The 23,245-nt window shown below is 40.2% G+C and overlaps 1 protein-coding gene and 1 long non-coding RNA gene across 5 annotated transcripts in view; both read left to right on the top strand.

Moving 5' to 3' along the window:
• The window catches only part of ROR1 (receptor tyrosine kinase like orphan receptor 1), a 165,284-nt gene that overhangs the window by 35,991 nt on the left and 106,048 nt on the right, over positions 1-23,245 (top strand). Inside the window, exon 1 of one of the 3 annotated variants that reach the window (XM_082227557.1) lies at positions 21,101-21,212. The exons of the other annotated variants lie outside the window; for them this stretch is intronic. The gene's annotated coding sequence lies outside the window, so the exon portion shown is untranslated. Of the gene's footprint in view, positions 1-21,100; positions 21,213-23,245 lie in introns of those variants that run through there. 3 annotated transcript variants of the gene reach the window in all.
• LOC309534976 overlaps positions 1-23,245 on the top strand; it is a 73,757-nt gene that overhangs the window by 21,491 nt on the left and 29,021 nt on the right. For both annotated transcript variants that reach the window (XR_014220941.1, XR_014220942.1), the window contains one exon: positions 13,426-13,513. This is a non-coding gene — a long non-coding RNA (uncharacterized lncRNA). Of the gene's footprint in view, positions 1-13,425; positions 13,514-23,245 lie in introns of those variants that run through there.

Raw genomic sequence — 23,245 nt, 5'->3', positions numbered from 1 at the left:
GAAAATATTATTCTTAAGAAAAACAAATCAAACAAAACCATACAATTATTTTTTATTCTCCAAATGGGTATATGGAGGAAATTTTTGTTTTAAAAGAGAGTGGTGGTCGTAGCTGGGGGCGAAAGATTCCCCCCTCAAGAACAAGCCAACAAGAGCTTTAAAAAGAGAAAGAAAAGAAGAATAATTGTATGGCTCTGCTCTGTCTTTTAAAAAATAATAATACTATTTCCCCCCAACCACCGCCACCACTCTCCGTCTGCAAAAAAGCAACCAAAAGTGTACGGGTAAAAGATAAAAATGAGAATTAAAGGTAAAAAAAAAAGGGGGGGTTGTCTTTAGATAGAGCTTTTTATTTTTTTAAAAAAATGAGTAAAGTATAGGTAAAAGAGGGTAGGTAAAAGAGAGTGGAAAGTCTGGGGCGAAGTGGCCAGGAAGTGAATACTTGAAACCAGAAATATTTGAAGACTTGCCTTTTTCAAAGTTTTCCTCTTTGAAGGAGAGCTGAATTGGTGGCTTTGGTTTCTACTGTTTGGCTCCGCTATATCTTGGTAATCTTGGACTGGTGCTTTGTTTTATTAGTTGCTGACTTTTATTATTTTATCTATGACTATTTTGAAATGACTTTTTGTGTTTCATTGGAATACTTAAAAAAAAATTACTGTTATATGTTTGTTTAACTTTATATTATTCACAGTCTTGTGAAAAATCTCTAAAATGCAGACACATTCATGACTGGAACATCAGGTTTCCTTAAAGGCCCATGATAAAAGGGATCCATAACATCAAACAGAGTGTTGTGCTTCGAACATTTGTGTAACTCTTGACCCATCACAGATACCCTTCTGTAGATTTAAAAAGGTATCTGAACTGACAGAAACAAATCTGGCTTGTTCCAACTCTGCTGTGAGCCCTCATTGGGAGCCTTTTGGAAAAAAGCCTTACAGATGGAAGCCCTGTATTAGAATTGAAAGTTGTTAGCTAAGACATTATTTAGTGGGGGAAGGGAAGAGAGAGTATTTGTTTCTGAAGAACTTAGAGTACCTGTTGATCTACAAACCCTGTTTGAAAGGACCAGCTGAAGCAGAAAGCCCCAGAGGGTTAAGTGGAGGCAGGTATTCTGTAGACATGATAAGCTATCTGCTGATCAGGGAGTCTCCTGTTTCTGCTTTGGAATGAAATAGTGCGGGGGGGGGGTTCTATTCCCCCCTTCCATCATTGTGTCTAAAATCTTTAAAAAAAATAAATCTTATTGGGTTTCTCAGAGACCTCTGGTAGCACTTTGAGCAGCAGCAAAACAATAACACAGAACACAAAAATTGTGCATGTAGGAGTTAAAAGTAAGTCGTGGAGAGGAGAAGCAGGGTGATTGGACTTGCTAAGGCCTCTTATGTAGCGGAAATATATATATATATATATAAAGCAGATAATCCAAAAAGGAGATACAGAGGGCACTTGGAACCATTCATTGTTGTTGTTTGCTCTGCTTTCATTCAGTTTGACTCGCTACTTCTCAGTTGCCTTAAGCATGGCCCAAACTAAAGGGACGAAATGAAATTAAACTTTTATTACTTGAAGGAGAATTTTCTTTTTTATTTTTAAGATGTCATTAAGCCAGCTTGCAATAGATGTTAAAACATTGTAAAGAAGGAAAGTATTTCCTCTGTCCTGGGGCAGCAGATTGATTCTGGCAACAAAGCACCAAGGCTTTTCTTATGCTTCTTTTCTTATGCTTCTCTTACTGGTTGTGTATCAAATGCGACAGGCCCCCTGCTGGCTCCATGTGTCACTTTTGTTCATGCCTCTGAAAAGACCACAGCTACTGTTGGGTTCTTCATCTGTTGTAGCCCTGACTCCTTGAGGCAGCTCTGGTGTATGTCCCCCCCCCCCTTTCTTTTTAAATACTCTTTATGATGAAGAATATTGCGTTCCTTTAGGAATCACCAGTTAACTTGGCTGCCTGCTGCTAACTGATAGTTCCCAAGACTTGGTGCAGGAAAATGTCAAAAGAGTTGGATGACACTAAAATGTCACAAATGTGGCATTGTGCAGTGTCAATTAAAATTGAAGTGTTGGAAGGCATTAAGTATTTTGTGCCATTTGATGATTAGCTGTTCGTCCCCAGTGAGACAAACGGGGATCAAAATGCCAAGTTTTCAGGAGTGAGATTGATGGCTGAAAGACACAAGGCTGCCTTGGTGACTGTCCCCTTATTGTAGCATGTGCTTCCTAAGTGGAACTGATACAGGTTTTTCTAGTGGCTTATATTTCCTGCTTGATCTGAGCTCCTTGAATGTTGCTGTGGGTTGATGTTAAGTTACTTGTTTTTTTATCATAGTTTGCCTTTCTATCATAGTTTTTATTCCGTAGGCCATGAGTGGGTAGCCTATGACCTTCCAGGAGTTGCTGAACTACAATTCCTATCAGCCCCAGCAAGCATGGCCAATGGATAGGGATGATGGGAGTTGTAGTTCAGCAACATCTGGCAGGTCAAAGGTTCCCCACTGTGTCATAGGTAATTTATGTAGCCTACCTTGAGAACTCTCTGAAGTATATAAGGCAGGGCTGGAAAATCTAAAACAAATAAAGTTGATTAATGTTATAGAACTGTAGTGGTGCTACACAGTTCATCAGTCAGTTCACGTAATCTTTACATTGTTATCTACATCTTGTTTGGCCTGGGAAAAAGTTTTGTTGCTCAAATGTTTTATCTACTCTTTTGCCGCCATAAACCGAAGTACTCATCTCTCATGCTTTGGCAAACTAGTTCACCTGAAATGAAGTTTGTTTGTGTTAGATACTGTTATACATTTTTACTATACATAGTTGCCCTGGGGAATTGTGTAAGCCTTCACTGGTCACCCTTTGCAATCCTATTACGGTACTTGTACAGTACTTGCCTTCCAGACGGCTCTACCTGTCTAGATCACATAACTATGCTCGAATCTGCTGAATTTTGAAAGCATTTCTATATTACAAATGAAGCATTGTACATGCTTTCTAGAATATGTGAAAGAATGTTTGCATATGGATATTTTAAACTTAATATTTCAAAAATTCTTTGACAGCCATTCGACTGTGGAAATCATTCGCCCACTTCTTAGCTATGTGGCCCTTATTTATATGACACACACAAGTGTGCCCATTGCTATGTAGAATGTAGGAGAGCTTAGTAAGCTAGTAATACCCATGCCTGCTGAAGTAAATATGCTTTTTAAAATAAGCAAACTGGTTTTATCTATTGCAGTGTTCCTTTAATAATCAGCAGAGTCTTGGACATTCAGCAGCCTTTGCGTCTATAGGTTAAATAATGGTCTTGGAAGTCCAAATAACAATTATGATAAGTGCAGGGCTTTAACCTAGATACCTATTCAATATGGGTGCAGTAACTTTAGGCACACATTTTGAGGAAAGTAATATTTCTATTTCTTTTCCCCCTTTTACTGGGTTTGGAGAGGGGGGTGGCAGAGAGGAAGTTCAATGCTTAAAGTGGGCACTATGTTAATGGCTTTATGACTGTGTCCCTAGACACAGTAGCTAATTGATAGCTGGCTGAGCTGGCAGACTTTGTTAGTGTCATTAGCACTTCTTTAAACAGAGAAGTTAATTGTGCTGGGGATGAATCTGCTTCTGTTCTGTGTAGTAATAGTGAGGTTTCTACACAGGAGTGAACTGAAAAGGAATGAAAGAAATCTGTGAACGCTTCACTTATCCAGCTATATTTTGAAGGTTTTTTACCCCATGCTTTTGATAGCTTTCAGACATTATTTATATATATATATATATATATATATATATATATATATGCAGGTTATGGTGTCTTCGGGTGTCTTCCCGTGTAAGAGTCGGGGTGTCTGTGCGACGTTTCGACGAGGTCTCACTCGTCATCTTCAGGCTGGTGCTTTCGGCTTCTTGTTACTGGAACAGAGCAGAGTCTGGTGTTTGAGTTCCTATAAATACTGTTGAGGGGTGTGGTGTATAGCCTCCAACGTTCTGGGTAGAGAGGAAGTTCCTAGATTAGTGTGCCTTTTCTTCTTTTGTTCCTTAATTACTTGAGGGATATCTTGGGTGATTTCATGAGTGATATTCTGAATATCACTGGGTGGGTCATTAATTACTTGAGGGATATCTTGGGTGATTTCATGAGTGATATTCTGGATATCCCTGGGTGGGTCATGAGTGATATTCTGGATATCCCTGGGTGGGTGTGATAGCTTCCTCACACATCTCAACAGCCTACACCCCAAAATACAATTCACTATGGAAATAGAAGACAACAACCAACTCCCCTTTCTTGACGTCCTAATCTACAAAAAACCTGATGGCTCCCTAGGACACACTATCTACCGGAAAAAAACACACACCAACCGTTACTTACATGCACAATCACACCACCACCCTGCACAAATAAACTCCGTAGCCAAGACTCTCATCTCCAGAACCAAACGCCTGGCTGACAAAGACCACTTGACAACTGAGTTACAGAATCTCTCAAATGTGTTAATCGCCAATGGATACCAGAAAAACAGGGTTACGAAGCTAATCCAAAAAGAAACACCCCCCAAAAACCAAGACACAGAAGAAAACAATGGCATGGCCCTCCTTCCTTATATCAAGGGCACTACAGACAAAATCAGCAAAATCCTCCATAAACACAATATCAAAACAGCCTTCTGCACCAACCAAAAAATAGCCAATATCCTCAGAAACCCAAAAGACAAAATCCAGCTGGAAAACCAAGGGGTCTATGAAATACCCTGCAAAGTCTGCCCAGCCACGTACATTGGACAAACAAACAGACGAATAAATGCACGTATCGCAGAACACAAGAATGCCGTCAAAAAAGAAGAGAAAACTTCCTCTCTTTTCCAACACATGAAAGAAACAGGACACGAAATTAATTTTGCAGATTCCAAATTGCTCTTTAACATGGAACATCACCACAAGAGAATAATCATGGAAGCCATCGAGATAGAGAAACACCCTCACAACATGAACAAGCGTGACGACACGTCCCGCCTGCCAGACATCTGGAAATTAGCCCTCCCCACAAAAACCGACACCAGAACCAGAGGCACACAGAACGCCGTCACCAATCAACCACACCAGACCCAAACCCAGACCCTCTCCACAGACATATTACAGACTCCATCCAGCAACCAAACTATAGTGGCACCTCCGGATGCTGCACCCCCCTGCAATCCCTACACAGATCTGGCTGGCACAAGGCACAAAACCACAGCTCGCCCCTATACACGAAGCCAAGCCAGAGCACAACTAAATGCAGCACAGCCATCTTCTCAGAAAAACTCTTCACAAGCTCAAGAGGTCAAGACACGAGAGCTTTAGCAACTAATCTACACTTAATGACCCACCCAGGGATATCCAGAATATCACTCATGAAATCACCCAAGATATCCCTCAAGTAATTAATGACCCACCCAGTGATATTCAGAATATCACTCATGAAATCACCCAAGATATCCCTCAAGTAATTAAGGAACAAAAGAAGAAAAGGCACACTAATCTAGGAACTTCCTCTCTACCCAGAACGTTGGAGGCTATACACCACACCCCTCAACAGTATTTATAGGAACTCAAACACCAGACTCTGCTCTGTTCCAGTAACAAGAAGCCGAAAGCACCAGCCTGAAGATGACGAGTGAGACCTCGTCGAAACGTCGCACAGACACCCCGACTCTTACACGGGAAGACACCCGAAGACACCATAACCTGCATTCCTATACCCGTGAAAATCTACGAAAGCATATATATATATATATATATATATATATATATATATATATATATATATATGGCAGACTGCCTCAGTGACATTCTCTTATCTGGAGACATCTTTTAATTATCACAGCAGTATTGGGTTGGATCCAAGGTATTCTTCGGCATGCAGAAAGTGTCTTCCACTCACCTCATGCCAACTTGTTGTGGGAGGAAAAATGAAACAAAATCCAAATATGACCTTCCACTGGCTCAAGAGCTTGTGCAACCTCTTGTAAAAGCATCATTATGAGAACTGCTATAGAGCCCATGTATTATGATTATAATGGTTATTTGCATCCATTTCCTTTCTGCACTTAGTTACATGGGTCCAGCATATTGTGTTTTCATACATTCCAGATTAACAAGAGTACTCTTGAGCATAGTATCCGTATTCCAAATGACTATTCCAACACAAGCCCAACCAAGATCTATGCAAAAAATTAGCTTTCTTAATTTTAGGTACAGTGACAATTTTTTAAAAAAGGAATAGTGCTCCTGCACTTTTTGCTAGGTAGATCAGGGTATTTAGCAGATACAGCATTTCTTATTCCAGCACCACAAACTGAACAGTAGGCTAAAATGTTTGTGGGGTTATGTTCCAGGGGTACATGTGCAAAGGCAAAAATCACGAAAAGCTAGGAAGACCCCAGAACTGCCCCCTCTCTACCTTAGCGGGCTCTGGGAAGGTTGCATGAGGCCTCTGGAAGCCAGTGGCTCCTGAGAGATCCACCAACAGCCTTCCAGAGGTCTACCTTGCTTACTAGGCTCTGGGAAGGTCACATGAGATCTCATGGGGTCTTCATGAGCTCTCGCAAGATCTCGGATGGCCTCTTCCGGCTGTTTCTTGCTGTTCTCCATTTCTTTATTTTCCTGCCACCTGTGCAAAGCTGCTGTCACATAATTAAATCATGTTGTGGGTTTACTGTTTGTTCTTAACACATATGATACAAGAGCCCTGTCCTCTGACACACACCCTCCCCCAGATTTCAGAGGGCATCTCTATGTAAGCACTTTTAGTAATGTAGCGCTGTGGTCTAAACCACTGAGCCTAGGGCTTGGCGATCGGAAGGTCGGCGGTTTGAATTCGCACGATGGGGTGAGCTCCCGTTGCTCGGTCCCTGCTCCTGCCCACCTAGCAGTTTGAAAGCACGTCAAAGTACAAGTAGATAAATAGGTACTGCTCTGGCGGGAAGGTAAACAGCATTTCTGTGCGCTGCTCTGGTTTGCCAGAAGCGGCTTAGTCATGCTGGCCACATGACCTGGAAGCTGTACGCCGGCTCCCTTGGCCAATAAAGCAAGATGAGCGCTGCAATCCCAGAGTCGTCTGCGATGGTCAGGGGTACCTTTACCTTTAGTGGAGCATCATGGACGGATTGATGGATATTGTTTTGCTTCTGAACATTTCTGATATATTGGAGTGGGCAGAGTTTATTATTGTCTTCCCCCATATCTCACTTGACCACTTCAGTATGCAAAACCAGAACTTTTACAAGCAGCACATAATGTTTGTTCTGCACTTCTAAGGAGAAGTGGAATTCTCTGCCCATTGACATTAGGCCGGTGTTGTACTGTTTTTGACACCTGCAAAAAAACATTTTTGTTTAGGCAAGCCTACCCAGATATGTAAATATGCTGTGAATGTAACTTTATTTTATAATGTGTATTTTTAATTGCTGATTTTATTTATATTTATTTATATTTTAATGTTTAGGTCAATCTTTTTTACAATATCAATAATTTTAATGTATATTTTATGTAAACTGCTTAGAGGTTTTTATGCTTAATGCAAATTCTGTTAAATAAATAGTCTGGCTCCGAATGGAAATAGTTTCCTGCTATTGTACATTGTGAGATCTTGAGTTAGAAACTTTTAAGCATTAGGTTTATGGGGAAATATTCTATAGAAGCACTTCTTTTGCTTTGGCAATCTATTTTTATTTACATGTGTTTAGAATGAAAATCATTTCATTAAAAAGCAATTTGTATATTCTGGAAAAGTTCTTTGTTTTTTTAAAAAATCACCACCACCACCATCATTATTAAAAATTGAAGATGCAGTCCATAGGACCCGAAGTTATGTTCTCAGCAAATTCCATGGTGTTTGGCTGGCTGTGTTCTGAGATTATGAGAACTTGAATTCCTTTACATTCACAACCATATTAAATTCTCCTCTGGGAATTAATTATTCAGTATAACTGTCATACAAATTAAGAATAGATTTCTTCCCACATCATAAATATGTTTTTGTAGTTTCAACTTTTCCCAAATGGGAAAATGCCATCTTAGTGTGTATCCAACACAGTAGTGTTGTAACAAACACTGATTGTGCATGCCCATTACAAATACCGATTGCACATGCAAGTACTTTCAGCTTTGAAAGGAAACATCTCTATTGTAAAAAAAGTTGATTGTTGTAATGGATATACATGATGAGATGGTTAGTTGGTAAGTAGTTATGTTTTGATTTAAAACGCTTTCCCCCCCCCCCCAAAGAAGTCGCAATCTGTGTATATGTTGGCACACTCACTAGTGTGTTTCAGCCTACTAAATTTGCCACACATGGATTGAACCAAGCACAAAATAGTTGTGAGAGACATTGCTTTTTTAAAATAAAAAGTGCAATACCATCCTTTTACTTTAGTCTTTTCTACTGCCTTGCATGAGAGCGATTTCTAAGTATTACCATATGTCCGCGTTGGTCTTCAGAGCTGCATAATAATTTCCGTGCTTTGCTCCCTAATTCATGGTAGAAGAAGGCATGCCTGAGCAGTTCACTGAATGTTATATATTGAGGTGGCTAACCTGTAACCTTGCAGCCACAGCCAACATGGACTTCTTAAGGGCTGCATTATATATGCTGTCATACATATGTGCACTCATACTATTGCTGTGATGTTTCCCTTGTTACAAGCCAGGGGTGGGGAAACCTAAGGCCCAGTGGCCAAATGAACCCTCTAACTGGCCTGTGAGACTCTGCCCAACCTGCTTTGCAGCCTCCCAGGAAAAGGTAGTCCTCCTCATGTCCTTCTTGTGACTTCCCATAGGCTGTCTACTGTGGATAACATGATGCTTGATGAGTTAGGCCTCTGGCGTGATCCAGCAGGGCTCCTCTTAAGACTATGCTGCCTTAGTGTGATTTAGTGATAGTGCAGAATATCACAGTGTTGCTCCTGGTGGATATCTGGGAGGGAGTACACTATGTAAGTGCTCCAGTGAGTGCACTGGCCTTCCTATTATGTTCTAGGTACAATTCAAGATGTTTGGTTTGATTTGCAGACTCCTAAATGGCACAGCTTATTTACCTGACTCCACAGTTTCTGTTCTCAGTCATTGCCTGTCCCATGTATAATATCCGTATGATAAGGTAGACAACAACAAGCGGTTGCTTCCTTGCTCTATGATAATGATGAAGCACAGGGCTATCAAGTGGCTACGCTCTGCCTCCGCTATTGTAGGTTGTAATCTTCTGAAGACCAGTTGCCGGAAAATGCAAGACTTCTCTTGAGCACAGCAAGTATTTTCTTATGTTTTTACTCTTTCTCTGAATGTTTTCCAAAATCTGTGTCTGAACACTTTTTGGAGACCTTGGTAGACTTTAATTGCCAGAGATAAGTAAGGATTATTTCAATAACTTGTAATTGTTTTATATTGGGATTCGGTTCATATATAGTCACTACCTACTTTGATGAATAGGTTGAGATGGAACAATTTATGAAATAAGAAACATGCACAACTTCAGTTGGTGACTCCCGAGGATTCTTTCCATGAAGAATGATGGAGTCACATAATAAATTGAGGGATGAGTAATTTGTATGACCAGCTGTGATAACATGGTGGTATTATTTTGTATTTGTTTTGACTGTGTCCACAGAGAAGTGGTGATCTTCATTAAGAACCTGATATCAGGTCTTTGCACAATGAGGGGCACACTGCGCATTACATTGAAGCCGTGTGTGATGAAGGTCTCGTGGCCCTTTCTCCCTTGCAAAGTGCTCTCAGGTCCCAGAATGTGGTGTGTTGGGAAAGAGACAGTAAGGGAATAAATCACATGCTGCCTTGTGTCTGTTGCTTTCCCCATTAATTAAAAAAAATGATGAACAACTTAACGTGTATTAATAGAGATGAGAGTAAGAGTTCCTTTCAGTAACGCTTTCAAAATATGCGACCTTCCCTCCCTCCCAGTGCGAGATCATATAGAAGAAATAGTAATTGGCTCAGTCTATGATCAAGTTTCAAGGAAAAAAGAAAAGAAAATATTGTTTCAAGCTGCTTTGAATGCTCTCATATTCAAATGTGAAATGGGCTGGTGGTACATGATATGACATGGCAATTTAAGGTCTTTCTTTAAAGGACATGTGCTTTTTATTCTCTAAGCGACCTCTCTTACTTTACTGTAGGGAAAAAGGAATGGGAAGTTAACAACCTTGTCACAAGTCCCTAGGGGGCTATAGGGTTCTACTGATGGTCTCCTCAGTGCCCCCACAGGAATGGGGAAGTTAGCAACCCTGCGTGCTGCAGGACTACACTGATGTCTCCTTAGTGCCCTCATGTTACAAATAAAAACTGGGAAGTTACCAACCTAGTCTGCTTTAGAGCTCCACAGATGTTTTCTCAGTGCCCTCAAATGTTAAATTGCTGGCATTTACAAGATCTGACAGAGAAATTCTTCACGTCTGGACTAAATTTCTAACTATACTTGAGTGGGCGGGCAGATTGCTGAAATTCTTACTATATGGAACAAAAAGCACTATTCAGAGCTTGGAGTGACTGAAGAACTAAAAATATGTAAAAATAATGGATTACGAGATGAGACTGTGGCTTCCAAAAACCCGAACTTAAAAAAGTACCTAAAACATCTACACAATTTAGTTCAAATCGTTACTGCTTTCCTTTCAGATGAGTTTGTAAGGTGCCATGAAGGAAACTCCTGTCTATTTAATTAAATAAATACAGAACGCTTTATTAAAAGGAAGTGTAGCCTCAAGCTGGTAGACATTTTCTCTTGTCACTCTAACTTAGCACAGTAAAACATTTTTCTTTCTCATCAAATAGCTGTATGTGTTTTACCTGACCTGTTTTAACATGGCTGGTTTTACTTAGGACTGAAAAGGAACAAATGCTTTTCATCAACTGATGCCATTTGCAGGCATGAAAATTGGGTTGCTGAGGAGGGGGGGAAACCAAGAAATAAAAGGGTTTCTAAAACAGAGTTCTGGAAAGATGTTTAAAACTCTGGAACAATGCTTTAACGAGTTATTTGAAGGAGTTTTGCATTGTTTACTTTCTGAAAGTTAACTGATTTTCTTTCTTTTTAAAGTAAGTAATACGAAACATTTGAAATAATTGTACAGAGATATTGTTTTAGTTTATGTCCGCACTACTTCAAGCACTGAACAAAGAAGCTATAAAAAATGTTCTCAGGTCCTAGCTGGTTATACTTCCATCTTAAATAGAAGGAAGCCAGGATAAATGCTGGATACTGGATTTGGACCATATTCTATATGTTCCTTCTGCAAATGTCACAAAATTGTGTCAAGTATTGCTTTGCAGCTCTTGCTTATGGAATCTGTCAGAAATATTCTGTCTTTATTTGTGGGCCTCTTTCAATCACTGACTTTTTTGAAGTGAATTTCTCTTAACCAGCTGCGAAGCATTGTTTTAATACCTACTGTTAGTTTCCTGGTAATCCATGATATGTCTGAAGCCCCCTCCTTCTTCAAGATGGGAGCAGTATGGAGAATTGTGTCCCAGATCTCAGGTGTCATGCTCCTGGCCAAACTTACGTACTGAATATTTGGATTGACGTGCTTTTGGCAGCTATTTGCATGAGGAGGAAGGCTCCCTCTATCAAGAATGGGATTACTTTGATAGGTGGGTCAGTGTTCCCCTACCCTCCTACCAACAATTACAATCCATTCAAATACACAGCAACCCAAATTGCTTGGATTGTATCATGTCTAGTTTGGCCTCAGACAACTTGTGTTGGTTTTGAAAGTCAATGAAGGCTTTATTGTCATGCTTCTTGCTGACCTTGGAAGCCCAGGGTCACAACGTGGTGTAAGAGGAAGGTTTTCAGTGAAGGTACTTTTGTTAGGGCATGGCGTAGAGGTTTCTCTTCAGGTGTCCTTATTCAGTGTGTGTACGTCAGTCATGGAGTAGCCCAGGTTTGACGCAGTAGTAGTAGGCCCATCAGTCCAACCCTCACACCTTCAATTGTGTATCTTCTCATTGGACTAGGTGGTTCACAACTTAATTTCCTTTACAGGAGTGTTTAATTTTGTTTTTAAGGTGGGCGTGTGATCCACTGTTAGGGCTGGGAACAAGCTGAAATTATTTATTACAATTTATATTTGAATAATGAAGTGTTTTCCACTACTAGTCACATGCCGGGTAGAGTCTATTATACACTGTTACTGGAAGAAAGGTTTACTTTAGTGACTATTTCGTGCTCTTCTTATAACCAAGCACACACAAGTTCTAATTTCCTTTTGTATAATCATAGAGTACACTGTTCCAGGGCTATCTTTCCTAAAAATTCCTGCTGTCAAAATGTTTATGATGGAAATACTCTAAGTCAACTGTTTGCATAGTTTCATACTTCAAGGGTCACAGCTTTCTATGTATAGTGCACACACAGCAATACCTTGCTGCTCTTAAAAACTTTTCTCCCTTTTTAGACAGTGTCCTGAAAAAACAAAAGGATGCTCTGATTATGTTGCAGGAAAAATAAACATAGTGCAGTTTTAATTGTTTGAGCTGATGAATTTGTCTACAACAAAAAGAAAAGGCAAAGGCAAAGCAGACTTGGCTGTTTATGGCATAGTCTCACAAGAAGCTGGACTCGTCCAGTAAAAGGCTTGTTATCCTTACTAGAATTTATGATAATAGCAGGAAGGCTGTTAGGATCAGTGCTAATTTAACATTGGGATGTCGTAAGAGATTAAGAGTAGGCTATGCTATCATGTATTTATTCAATCTTCCTCCCTCTTCTGCCCAGCTTCATTTTTCTAGCTGTTCTTAAATCCTGTTATGCATTACATCAGTATCTGTATTAACTCAACTGGAGTTTGCAGTCTGTTAGAAAATCCTGCTGGAGTTGTTGTTGCTCTTGTTTTAAATCAACCATTAAATGTCACTAAGCGTTAATTTCTGATATCCCAAATACTCATACTTGAAAGCCAGAAAGAAGGGCAACAATTCCTACTTTTTCCTATCGTGGCAGCCTGTCACTTAGTTTGAGTCAACAGGACTTGCATTTGGGAAATCATATCTCAACTTTATAAACCAATATATGTATGAGCTTTCTGCTTACACATGTAGCACTTCCCTCTCTCCTTTCTAATAATGCCTTGATTAAACCCAGCAGTTACCATAGTTTCCTATTCCATCCAACCAGGAAACTGGCTTGTTCCAAACCTGGTTACCATAATCGCTAGGTCAAAATGGCAAACTATGGTTGATTGACTACTTCCTGGCTTATTGCAGCATGCTGAAATGGATGAAAAGAAGGGGCAGCATGAAAACGGGGTGTGTTCACATTGTTCAAACTAAGCCAATGTTTCTCGCAGGACAACAAAGCAATCACTTAGATAGGTTTGCTGGGTTTTGTTTGAATTTCTTCCCGCCTCTCTCTGTTTTATTCAATAGGCATTTTAAAGTTGGAGCCAAATCAGTCACTTACTTCAAAGTATCTCAGTTTGGTGGAACTGAGTTTGCAAGCAACATTTCTGTAAATGTAAGTTAATTAACTTATGTTGTGGCAAAATTATTTACATCAAATTTTACATCTTACATCAAATGAACTGTCAAAATCATTAATGCCCGGACGCTGAGGTCCAGCGCCGAGGGCCTTCTGGCGGTTCCCTCATTGCGAGAAGCAAAGCTACAGGGAACCAGGCAGAGGGCCTTCTCGGTAGTGGCGCCCGCCCTGTGGAACGCCCTTCCAGCAGATGTCAAAGCGATAAACAACTACCTGACATTCAGGAGACATCTTAAGGCAGCCCTGTTCAGGGAAGTTTTTAACGTGTGATATTTTACTGTATTTTTGGTTTTTATGGAAGCCGCCCAGAGTGGCTGGGGAGGCCCAGCCAGATGGGCGGGGTATAAATAATAAATTATTATTATTATTATTATTATTAATGGTTATGCTAAGCAAGTTGCTACTTGGTTTATGTTTGTATTCCATATCATGGAATATCATATCATATCATGGCCCATCCCTGATAAGGAAAAAGCACACATCTGTTAGTTTACTCTTTATCAGCAAGAAAAACACTTCAGCAGGTTCCACGGTGCTCCAGATACACACACACGCTTTTAGCCTCTAGGCAGCGGTCCACAGGTCTTAGCCATAGGGAGCTGTTGCAGCAACAGAGGGCCCCTGCCCTCTTTTGGCTTATATGCCCTCCTCTGTCGAGTTGCCTGCTTACAACCTGAGACTTCTCCTGTATGGAGGTCGTCACTGCTCTTCCCTTTTCAAGCCGCTCCTGGTACTAGGAGGCAGTGGGGCAAGGGAAAGTGGGGGATCTACCTGCCCGTTCCTCACATGACCCATCCCTTCTCCCTCCACCACATCCTGTGTACTTTCCTCCTGCCTTGACTCTCCCTCCTGCCCCTGACTCCTGCTTTTTGGGTGGCATCACACTCCATAAATTACTTGTGCCCTCTCCTGGGTCACTCTCCTGGTCCCCAGCCTCTACCACACACGCTTCGGAGCTCTGCCAGTCCCTGACATTTATGAATATGCTGTGACTATTTTGCAGTGTGTGGTGTAAATGTCTCAAGTGTCTATATGTTTATTATTATGAAATTGCTGTCCCCCATGAATTTTTAAACTAAAATATTTAGTGAAGAGAATCCTGATTTATATATCTTGTAAATATTGCACATCCTGGGCTAACATGATTGTATGCAAAGGATAACAACTCTAAAGCAAGTGTGTGAATAAATGAAAATCCAGCCTGCTTTTCCAGATCTCTTGTTCATTAGGGTAGATGAAATCCCTAGAAGACTTTCCCCAAACAAGTAGAGAGTATTTTAAGGCAATGCATAGAACTGGTTTTGTCATCCTCTCTTGAATCAAGTTTCCAGGTTTCAATTGCATTCCTCTTGGGAGCAACATTTCTTTGTTGTTTTTTCCATTTGTAAATTATTTGCATAATTTTCTTAGCTATCTATCATTTTCCTCTTTCCTGCCAAACTTTTTTTAAAAAGAAACAAACATTTGGACGGCGCAGCTTAGCACAGCTAAAACTGAAAATTAAGGTATTCTGGCATTTCATGTTTTAAGAGGCCCTTTAATAGTTTTCAAGTGTTTTAAAGCAAAACTTATCAGGTCCTGGCAAGATAGCTCTATTTGTGACTTCTACTTTGTGTTGTTGTTGTTGTTGTTATTAGGAGGAGGAGGAACCAGAGGCAGATTAAGGGCACATGTACACACTGTATGATGAAGAGCATTCAGTGCAGAATGGAGGCACCTTTTTGGAACCCTGTACAAATGATATCATTGCCATGTCATCCACATCCTATATTATTTTTCAATCTAAAGTGCATTCTGCTGGAATGGCTATAATCCTTTTTGTGACGAGAATGCACTTCTCAAGTGCTTCCTGCATGCATATGTACACTGAGAGGGCTTTCTCAGGGCACTTTCTATTGCGGCAGACCTGCTGACATTGCAGGACTGTGTCACTCCCCCTCACCATATTTAACTTGCCTATGAATGAAATAGGCAAAATAGGAAGCAGTATAGTCACATAGCTGCTTCTTTATACTGATATGTATCCTCTTCATATCAGTGTATCAACACACTAGTTTCCAGCCCCTCTCTTTTTGAAAGACTACAAAATATAGATATGTATAGGTATATATGTATATTGTATTTTTCCATGTATAAGACTATTTTGGGGGACTCAAAATTAAGAAAATACCCCTTAGCACTACCCATGTATAAGACGAGCCCCAATTTTAAACCTAATTTTTTGGTTAAAAAAAACCTAGTCTTATACACGGAAAAATACGGTATGTGTGTTTGTGTATACACACACATGCACACATCTGTTCTGTGGAAACATTAATTAAGAGAAGGGGAATAGAGAACACCATTGTGCATTAGTTGAAAAAAAGGCCCAAACGTGTGTGTAGACACCACAGATACTAACTACTGTTTTATATATTGTTGTTATGTGAAAGTTTGTAAAACCGTGAATCACTATGTGGGCAATTCTGCAGTGACCAATGTAACCTTTATAAGCTTCTTTATGTAATATTTTGTGCGTTAGCTAGTATTATTTGAATTCCAATTAACATTAAACCTGTTTGTTTGTTTTTGTTTGTTTGTTTGTTAACTGGCTTGACCTTCCCTAATCAAGAAGTATGCCGAGGTAGTTTAAATGCTTTCTTTTTATTGTGTTTTAAAAGATGTGACCAATGTAACTGTTTTGCAATCTCAGTAATTTATTTATAACCCAGCCCAACCAAGGCCATTGTCCAACCATGTTTCTTCATAGATGGAATGTGGGTCACGACCAGAAAAGCCTTTCCCATGTCAGTTAAGAGGCGCATAAGAGCCAGCAGTCTGACTAATCATAAATATTCCATGTTCACTGTTTGGTTCAGCCTAGACTGATCCAGAAAGTTAATATTAAATATTTATTGCACACCAATACCTTTGTAATAGCAAATCCAATTGAAGATGCTTTCTGAACTTGCTTCATTACAACAATACTTTCATTTTTAGTAACCTGGGCCTCAGCACGTGATTTTTAATCAGACATTCATTTCATATTGTGGGCTTTGTTTGTTTGTGTTATGCAGTGCTCATTGAAACTAGTGCCTCAAATGCAGGAGAATTTGAATGAGACTTGGGGTTCTGCAAGCTATTGGTTTCCACCATTGTTCTTTAACATGGAACAACGGGGGAATTTTCTTCAATGACAAGAATAAATCAGAAGGATGAATGGAAGGTAGAAGAATGTCATCATTGTGTGTTTGATTTTGCTCTTAGCAGCGCAGGTGTAGGGTTCTTTTCTTTCTTTCTCTTGTAAGAGCAGATCCACAATGTCTTGTCCTTGTAATTGATTTTACAAGATGCTCAATGATTTATGGCACATATGTACCCTTAGAGTAAGGTCAGCCTAGTGCAGAACACCTGTGTGTCTAAGCACAACCTGTCAGACCCAAATGATTTAAAACTGTCAAGTTCTATTTTTTTTAATCATTTGCCACCATTAAAGGCAAACTCACATTTAACTGTGTTTTTTTTTTGTTTTTTTGTTCAGTTGTTGCTTGCAATGCCATATGATTTTATTAAAGGGTTGCCATACATGGCCAAGGCCCGTGTTTCCCATCTGTCAAGTAGAAACTCTAAAATTTGTTTCATATGATGCATTTTTAGCAAATACACACCGGTAACACATGGAAACAACCCTCACCTCCCTGGAAAAAAAATACACAGAAACTCTATACATACCCCAAGAATACAAATGGCATGAGAAGTTTCTTGGGATTCTAATTAAGTTCCAAAGAACCACCAGGTAACCCAGAAGCTGTAGATTGCTTACCTAGTTGAAATGTACCCATTGTGCCTTATAGGCACAAAACATTGCATAAGAGAGAGAGAAGTTTACTAGAATAACAAGTTTTCCAGAATGTGGATTCTGACTGTGTTTGGGATGCATGAAATGATTTATCTTTCTTCAAGCCTCTTAATAAAAGAGCACCTGAAATGTTTTTCCTTGGGTACTTTTAATCAAGCAATGTGAAAACCCCTTTCATATTTTATGGTGTGGATGCACATTCATCTTTACACCTGTCTTTCAGAACAATGGGAATGTGAAGCTTGTACCCATTGCTGAATGTTGATGGGTGAAGTGCTGAGAGGGGTCTAGTGAGAAGAAAGCCAGAAATTACAAAACATGGTAACAATCACACACAGCTATTTCAAGCACATGGCATATTTGTTAACCAACTCATTTTTTAAAAAATAGATGCACGGAATGTCCAAATTGGATAGATATTTACAAAAATATGACCATAAATCAGAGACGCAACAATACGCCTTAAAGTAGATGTTAGTTTTATTTTTGTGTTTACTAATTTCATAAAATTAAATACCGCTTGATGGTAAAAACCCCAACAACCCTCAAAGCAGTTTACAAAATATAAAACACTACATTCAAGAAGAAGTTACAACCCCCTACTTTAAAAGTACAAAAGTTAAAATACTAAAACAGATTAAGATGACCTTGGATGAAAAGATGGAATTCACACGCCATAAACATCATGTAGATACAAGTAGCCAAATAAGTGTTGTGAACAATTATGTTAAATTATGTAAAGGTTCAAGCTTTGAATAATAAGCCAGTATCTTGTTATCACTTGCATAAGGAAATAGTTAAACAATAGGAAGGGAAAAGTTGACAGCACTGCAGCCACAAGGTGTACATTTCAAATGCTTTTTTTGTATTTTGTTTTGCACCCACATGTCACTTAGGTCTAGACAGAATGTGTAACATAGTCCAATTTGCTGATAAGAGATCAGATTCCTCCTTGCAGGCAGAGGTAACAGGAGTAACAATTTGTATTAGCATTTGATCCCCTTGTAGTCAGATCTTTGCATGAATATTGTTTCAGCTTCTACCTGGTTTCCTTGAAGACTGGGGCAGTCTTTCTCCTCATTGATTGTCCTTCATTGACTCTGGTGAAGTCAACACCAGCAACTACCAGTTGCAGTACTGCTGTTGCAAAACTACTACCCTCATTGCCACAAGAATATCAGAGAGAAAAGGAGACCAGATAGCTTTGTTTTCATTCAAGTCTCTTTAGCCACTCTGGTCCCATCTACACTAGAAATTTCTCATTCCCCCTATTTCTGGATAGTTTTATAACCCACCCCTCTTTCCAGGGAACTCTGGGAACTGAATAATAATAATAATAATAATAATAATAATAATAATAATAATAATATATGTGTTGCCCCACTCTGGGTGGCTTCCAACAGCTTAAAGCACAATAAAACATCAAACATTAATAAATTTCCGTATACAGTCATACCATTGAAGTTGAATGGAATCCATTCTGGAAGTCTGTTTGACTTCCAAAACGTTCGGAAACCAAAGCGCGGCTTCTGATTGACTGCAGGAACCTCCTGCAGCCAATCAGAAGCCGCGGAAGCCTTTGGAACGTTAGGGTTCCAAAGAACGTCCGCAAACTGGAACACTCACTTCCGTGTTTGCAGAGTGTGGGAGCCAAAATGTCCGAGTACCAAGGAGTTTGGGATCCAAGGTACAACTGTAGTGCAGATGGGGCCTCTGTGTTAACCTGGCATGGCTTTCAACATGCTGGCACTTATAATGGGCAACATGTATAAAAACCTATTCAGCAATATACATGCCTTTTGCAGGAATACGGGGAACTAAATTAAGATAAGTGGTAACTGTGCTCACACATAAGCAGTGGCTCATCATAGTAGTGGTGAAGCCGAAATCTGTGGTCACCAGAACTCTGTCCTCTTGTTCCAGTACAGTCCTATGTTTTTTTACTTGAGGTATTTTTAATGACTCTCTCTTATACAGCAGTTGGAGCTACTGTTGCTACTCAATATCAGAAAAACATTATCTAGCCTCCAACCCCCCAAAAGCAACATGAAGTGTCTACCAGGGCAGAAACTTGCATATTCAAACATATTGTTGCAAGCCACCCCAAATTTTGCCTAGTGATAGCAAGATTACAGGGGTCTTGGCACTTAACCAAGGTTTGTGTTCCTTTGGAATGAGGCATGGTGGTGAGATGCTTTGCGGTGGCTTACCATTATCAAACAAACCAGGCTGTTATCAACCTTCTGTTTCTTCAGTGACCCACCCCTAGCGAGCTGTTGCCAGGCTGGCCTCATGAAAAAGCTAGCTGGTAATATTTCCAGGCCTTGCTAAATTCTTGAATTTATGGGTTTGCTCACATTATAACCCTTGACTGAATGTAGAGGTTATGGGAGGGGGAGTCTGCCCCCCACAATTCATAAGAATATTTTAACATAGAGGCGATGAATGTGAAATGTTGGAGCAATGGTAATAGTGCCACTGTATTCTGCTCTGGTCAGACCACACCTGGAGTACTGTGTCCAGTTCTGGGCACCACAATTCAAGAAGGACACTGACAAACTGGAACGTGTCCAGAGGAGGGCAACCAAAATGGTCAAAGGCCTGGAAACAATGCCTTATGAGGAACGGCTAAGGGAGCTGGGCATGTTTAGCCTGGAGAAGAGGAGGTTAAGGGGTGATATGATAGCCATGTTCAAATATATAAAAGGATGTCACATAGAGGAGGGAGAAAGGTTGTTTTCTGCTGCTCCGGAGAAGCGGACACGGAGCAATGGATCCAAACTACAAGAAAGAAGATTCCACCTAAACATTAGGAAGAACTTCCTGACAGTAAGAGCTGTTCGACAGTGGAATTTGCTGCCAAGGAGTGTGGTGGAGTCTCCTACTTTGGAGGTCTTTAAGCAGAGGCTTGACAACCATATGTCAGGAGTGCTCTGATGGTGTTTCCTGCTTGGCAGGGGGTTGGACTCGATGGCCCTTGTGGTCTCTTCCAACTCTATGATTCTATGATTCTATGATTCTATGAGTTAGACCATAAAAAACACATGACACCATATAGAAAGTGCTTGCTAACATGCCATAAAACCTGCAAGTGGAGCATTAATTGGGACAGGGCACAAATATTGCACACAGATCTGCACAGATCACTCACAGCTAAACCCTAGGCAGAGTGAAGTGCCTCAGCATGCTTTGCTCACCTGGAATGAGCCAGTGCACAGTGGCCTTATCATAAACACAAACTTCCAAGAGAATTTTATTGATCAGCATACTAGTGCCTTGTAATCTTTTATCATGTTTATTTATACAACCACACCTTGATCATTTATTATTCTAGTTTTAGACTCAGAGCCTGTGATTTAATACCTTAGCAAAGGCCACCCAGTGAGTTCAAGGCTGAGTTGGGACTTCAGCCCAGATTTCCCAGGTCTACAGTGTATGAATGCTTCATGCCTAGAGAAAAACTGAGGTGGCTGCTGCCTAAGGTGCTTTGTTATTCCCTGTTTGGTACAAACAATTATGTTCACATGTCCATTTTTTAATGTGTGTGGTTTTTTTGCAGGAGCTCCCTATTCTTAAATCTGGGGTGCCCTTGTGGAGTTTACAGCTTCTGAAAGGGTTGAAACCAGTGATCTCCTGAGGGAGTTGTGGTGCAACTTTCACTGTGAACGCAAATACAGTGATTGCAAGTAGAGATTAGCTGTTGGTGCCTGTTAATTAGAAGGTCGGATGGGGAACTGAACACTCAGCTTGCCGCCTTCCAGAGCTGTGCAGCTGAGAAATGAAAGCAAGATGTGCTGGCAGAGAATAGCAGGTGTCTGCCTACACAAACGCTGGCAGGTATATTTTCTACATCATAAAGCTTTAATTGCAAGTGTCTTACAGTGATGTGGCATTTGGTCTGTCTTTAGATGTCGTGGATTTCCTTTTTGCCTTGTGGAATCGGGGGTGGGTGGGGGGAAGCATTGTTTTTGTTTTGTTACTGCCCATACAAAATGACCTGTCAAGAAGCAGAATTTAACATATTCATAGGGTCGGTAACCTTTCTCGACCCTGTGTTTAGCATTGTTATGTACAGTGGTACCTCAGGTTATGTACTTAATTAATTCCGGAGGTCCGTACTTAACCTGAAACTGTTCTTAACTTGAAGCACCACTTTAGCTAATGGGGCCTCCTGCTGCCGCTGCGCTGCCGGAGCACGATTTTTGTTCTCATCCTGAAGCAAAGTTCTTAACCTGAAGCACTATTTCTGGGTTAGCGGAGTCTGTAACCTGAAGCGTATGTAACCTGAGGTACCACTGTACTGTATTTGTGGATTGAGATTCTAATAAACTCTTAGGACCATGAAAGTGGGCTGACCTAAAATGCCCAGGTAAAATGCTGACAACTGGAAAGTCTAGGCAAGGGTGTTTGAACAATTCCTTTTTCAGATAGCTTTAAAGAGTTGCAGGGGGTTTTTTTGAAGTGAGATGCAGCACTTGCTTCAATATGTTTATGCACGTAATAAATTGGTTTAAGGCTGGATAGGCTTCATGTAGTAGTTCTGAATTAAAGCCAGTAAAAGAGAGGCATTTGAATCCCATCAACAGTTGCAGGACACTTAACATTACATAAATGCTTGGCTCCCAAAACGCTTTCCTTATTTCAAATGGTTTTAATAAGATAGTGATTTATACTTCTTGAGAGATGGAACTGTTATCAAAGAATGTTAACTTGGCTCTCACATAAAGGAAACATTGATAGGCCCAGTGCACAGCTTGGTCTCTGACTTTTTTCTGGGATGCAGTTTTCACTGAAAAATACTGTATTTGACATTGCTGTCTGTGTACCAGTGGGCAGGCATGTGGAAACGTTCTCTTCCATAGAAGACAAAGTATGGAAATATGCACTTGCACAAACTCTGGCTTGGTGAACTGCATTTGTTAACTTGCTTTACCTTTCATGTGGTTTATCAAAGGGCAAAGAAACATAATGGCATGTATTCTTTCAGTCCTGTTTTAAGATAGGACTGTGATTTGCTCCTTTGTAATTGCTCACTGTTATAACTTAATTATTTACACTATTTCTAAACATGTATGGCATCCAGAACAGAAAAATAAAATCTGAGTTCTCCAACACCGAATGGGAAGGGCAAGAAGTGACTGGAACACTGGAAAGATCAGTTCTGTTCTTGTATGGAGTACCTGCATTATATCATGCCGATGGGCTCTGTAATTTCTGGCTGTGAATAGATGGGGCTCATGAAAGACCAAGGTGGCATGTGTAGGTATTGAGGTTGGATGCGCATCTGACCTTTTTCAAAACCACCATACAGATGTGAGTTTTTTACACTGTAATCCCATCTGAAACCTTGAGAAACAGAATGACAGTGTTCACTAAGATGAAGTTTAGACTTTATGGTATTTGGGGAGGGCCCAGGGCGAAAACCTTGATTCCAAACAAGAGTTTTTGGCAGTACTTTAAAACAGCTGATGGAGGATAGTGTTGCTTAAACATGGTTACTTGGGCATTTATTTTAAAATAAAAGAGAACTCAGGTGTTTAGGATGCTCAAAAGGAGTTGGGTTCTTTGGCAGTGTGGGCTAGTCAATTCAGATGTTTACAAGATGCAAGGATTCCAGACTGCTAAATAACATGATTCTGCTAAGTTTGTGTATTTGAGTGACAGCCATAAGCCTCTTCCTAATTCCCTCAATACATACACTGAATATGGGGGGTGGGGATCAAGGCGACATCTGCTAACTGTGTTCCCAGACTCTGAGCCAATAGTCCACAATGTGAAAGAGGCTTCTATGCATATATCATTGTACATGCATTGGCTATTTACGCAGCACCTTGCACAACCACTTGCTAATTCTTGAAGAGCCCATCCAT

This window comes from Podarcis vaucheri, assembly GCF_965113315.1.
Source record: "Podarcis vaucheri genome assembly, chromosome: 6".
Taxonomy (NCBI): domain Eukaryota; kingdom Metazoa; phylum Chordata; class Lepidosauria; order Squamata; family Lacertidae; genus Podarcis; species Podarcis vaucheri.
Note: the sequence above shows the minus strand (reverse complement) of the source record. Positions and strands in the feature narration are given on the sequence as shown.